Source organism: Lactuca sativa, chromosome 1 (genome assembly GCF_002870075.4).
Source record: "Lactuca sativa cultivar Salinas chromosome 1, Lsat_Salinas_v11, whole genome shotgun sequence".
In the NCBI taxonomy this organism is placed as follows: domain Eukaryota; kingdom Viridiplantae; phylum Streptophyta; class Magnoliopsida; order Asterales; family Asteraceae; genus Lactuca; species Lactuca sativa.
The window spans coordinates 170254838-170259068 of NC_056623.2; the positions used below are offsets into that span (position 1 = coordinate 170254838).

The 4231-nt window shown below is 32.2% G+C and overlaps 1 pseudogene; it reads left to right on the forward strand.

Moving 5' to 3' along the window:
• Positions 1 to 1279: 1279 nt before the first annotated feature.
• LOC111915519 (transcription initiation factor TFIID subunit 11-like) lies at positions 1280 to 3568 on the forward strand (annotated as a pseudogene).
• The last annotated feature ends 663 nt before the right edge of the window (positions 3569 to 4231 follow it).

The following is a 4231-nucleotide window of genomic DNA, read 5'->3' on the forward strand; positions in this document are numbered from 1 at the left end:
GTGGCTTTCCTCTTGGTCTGTCTCCTTTCCTCGTTGACTCGTGGTTTCCTGCCAACGCCTTTTGATCTGTTGGTTGCTAGAAAACTATGGTGGTCATTCAAGCACTTATTCTTACAAATTCGATTAACTTTGAGGTAAATTTGAACTTTTGTGGATGAATTGCATAATTTTAGGCCATTGTTATGTGTTATATGTGTTAGATGATAGTACTAGCTGTGAATTGATGTTACAATTGATGAAATTTGAATAAATTTGATGTAATTTTGGATGAAATTGCTATGAGTATAATTTAGGTGTCATAGAAGAAGGTGTCACTCCCTGAAAGAGTAAAAGTCTATCCCCTGTCAATTGAAGTCTTAATTCTATTGATTAAAATAATAGTGTTATATAGCCTAACACTTTATATGATTAGATATTTGCTTGTGTCATCAAGGATTGTAATTTTGTAACTTCGTTTCTTATAAACATTCCATTCGATTTTCAGTTTTGTTATTCCTAATTTGTTGGCATCCCTAGTCGCTGCCAGAGCTGGAAGGGCTTTCTCTTCTAGTTTTCGCTCATCGTGAGTTCGTGGTGTTGCTGATGAATTATGATACTCTTATGTACAGAGTGAGGTAGAATTTTGATTTGCTATTTCCGAGTTTGTTTGTTCAGTTACATCGAGTTTGTGATTTGGATTTGGATTTGGCATCATCTTTTGTGACTAGTTGTCTGTATCTATGATTGAGATTGATTTCTCTCTTTTCTTCCAACTGTAGTGAGTTTTTGTTTCTTGATTATCATGATGATGAATAAAAATTCTTTTTACATGCATATGTACTTTAATACATAGTTTGATCACACTTAATTGTCAATGCATATTTTAGGTTTTTGGATTTTAGGTCGCGAGTGAGGATAAAGAGAGCCGGTGGAAACTTTATCAATCGTCATTGTAGGTTTCATCGTTTTCGATAGGGAACAAAAGCAAGGAGTTCTCGGTTATATATTTGGTCAGTACTTTCACATTACTTAAATCTAACTAAAATGATTTTGCAGCTACGAATCTTGACTGTTAGTATTACAGACACATCTCTGATTGCAAAAACAAAATGTTTTTGCCTAAATTTTTCCTTACATTGTTGTTTTAATGCTAAAATTAAACACAGAAAGCACCTCTTTATTCAAGATTTTTCAAATTTCATTTGTTTTCTCAAGCATATTGTCATTCAATGGTTACAAAAGCAACTCAGTCGCTAAATCTTGAAGGATACCATTTGTAACAGTTGTTCTACAAGGTTTCATGAAGCAATCAAAAGATCCTTTTGAAGTAGCATTTGAGGAATTAGATGAATCCCTGGCTGATTCCCCTGACACTCATGATGAGATTGTGGCTCAAACTCTATCATCAAAACCAAATATCAACTCCCAAAGAGATGATTTGGAAAACAGTATTCATCCTTTAAACAAACCAAAATCAAGAGTCGGGTTCACCTCAACTTCAGCAGCCATCCCAACCAATCAAAAGAACAAAGAAGATGACGATGAGTAAGAAGAGGAAAACATGGATGTTTAACTTGGAAAATTCCCATCTACAAGAGACCCCGACAAAATGGCCAAAATGCAGTAAGTTTACATATATTTCCTTCAAAGTCACTTTTAACATCAGAAATAATAATATATGTTTTTATATACATGTTCCAGGTCAATATTATCACAGTTCACTAAGGAACACATGAGTAGGTATGAATCTTTTAGAAGATCTGTATTTTAGAAATTAAACATGAAAAGGGTATTTCTCTTTTTCTCTCTAATTGAAAAATGAGTATGAACACATGAAGCCTAATAATCCTTCTTTATGTAGTTATTAGCCATCATTACTGGAAGTGCCAAGATTTCAATGCCAATGACTATTGTCATATCCGGGATAACAAAGATTTTTGTTGGTGAACTTGTTGAGACAGGTACACTGTATACTGTGTTTGACATGTATTAGACAAGGATCGAGACTGATGTCAATTTGACAAAAGTTACAATCTTTTATGCAAATGACATGATTGCCCTTGTCATTGTTAATGATTGTAAATAAAAAATGAATTGTGATATTTGCAACAAGGGTAGTGATGACAGAGAGAAAGGAGACAGGGCCAATAAGGCCGTGTCACAAAATCTATCTAACATCTTATATTCATGTTTTAAATGTAGGTTGTGTATGAACACAGGAAGTATGTGGGGAGATAGATATTAAAGATGTGAAAATTGAGGCTAAACATCAACAAATGTGAAAGTTATGGTAATAAATAATGTTAATTATTTTTAAATAGTTAAAGTGAATGAAAATACTAAAAAGAGTTAACTGTGTAGGCATTTGCTGATGAGATTGGGATTCCAATCCTTGAAACAAGTGCTAAAAGTTCCACCAATGTGGAAGAAGCTTTTATGGCTATGAGTGCTGAAATTAAAAACAGGTTTTTTATTTCATTTCTTTATAATCATAAAAATTAAAAAAGAAAATAATAATCATAATAAGAGTAAAGTATGTTGCTATTTCTTGCAATTTTCACATATAAAATTTTGTGAATTATATCTAGGGTGGCAAGTCAACCGTCAATGAACAATGCTAGACCTCTTACTTTTCAGATCCGAGGTCATACGGTCAACCATTATTTCTTTTTTAATTTCCATGAATAATTTTGATAAGTAGTCTCTTAATTTATCCTAAACCTGTTTCAGCCGATGAACGTGTGCATCCTCTGGGGAAGAATGGAAAAGACCTTTGATCAGCTGTTAGGGACATGTAAGTTAATTTATACTCTAATAGATTGTAGTTAATTTTTTATGCCCGATCTTATAATTGATTCCATGCAGAAAAAGAGGCGTCAACAAGAAAGTTCTTAAAGTTCCTTTAATAGAACATAAGGTAACTTTCTTCCTTTCTTTCCCCTTTATCATTTATATTTTTTTAAACCATTTACCTCATATATATATATATATATATATATATATATATATATATATATATATATATATATATATATATAGTGAATTCTCTATGTGTTGACCAAGGTTTGACTGCTCTTTAATGTTGTAACTCTATCTTCAAATTATGGGAAAATCTTTTTTTATTGATTATTTTATCTTTTTATGTTTTTAGACATTGTCTAAGGTTCAATATATCTGCTGCCAACTAGGACAAGTGAGTACTTTAAAGATTCATTCCGTTACCTTTTTTTATTCCCTTCGTTTGTCCATTCCATTCCATCTGACCACATGTTGGGTGTATTTGTAACTCAAAATTTTAGTTGATGTCAACTGCATTTGTGCTGATAAAGGCAGTTGCATGAAATCAGAGAAGGGCCCATGTCAAGACCAGTTTGATGTTTATTATCATTTGCTTTTTAGTTGGAATTGAAATTTAATTCCATTCCAGTCCTACATTTGGTTTCAAATGAGTAGACACTAATCTCCTTTTCATCAACAGAAAAGAATTGCTTCCATTAAAGACCCTGAATCAAGCAAAAAACAAGAAGACATCAAACAACCAAGTCTCCTTCCATTGCAGGAAAAACTAAGTCGAAATTGGTTCTCTTAATTCCGCGGGATTAAATGGGAATTGTAATCCAATTCCATTATGATCCTTCTTTTGGATGCAAGATATCAAGCAACGAAGGTGTATGCGGAAATGCAAAATAGGAGAGGAAATTTAGAATTATGGTACATTACTTTGAAATCAAATATCAATCAATGTTAAACTTTGATATTTGATGTTTATGGATGTTTTGGTAAACTTTGATTGTTAGATTCTTTTGGTATTTTATTGTTAAAGTTTTGTTTTAGATTGCATAATTATTGGATGTTTTTGGTATTTAAATGTTAATATTTGTTTTGGGATTATATAATTATTTGATTTTTTGGTATTATTTTGTTTTATATTCAAAACAAACAAAAATATGATATTATATATTTGCAAGGGATTAGCTACGAAAAGAAAAAAAAATCACATCTTAAATTTGCTACAGATCAGCGACGGAACGAAAAAAATCATATCTAAAGTTTGAGAGGGATTAGCGACGGATTAAAAAACCAGATATAGATGCAAGCAAGGGATTAGCGACGGAATATTGTTATTAGGCTTTGTCGCTAAGGCCTGAAATAACAGTATTAAGTGTCATTTTGCAACGGTTATTCTGTCGCTAAAGTCGCAAGAGAAAACTAAGCCGTCGCTAAATCCCTTGCTAAGTCATTAGCCAACCCT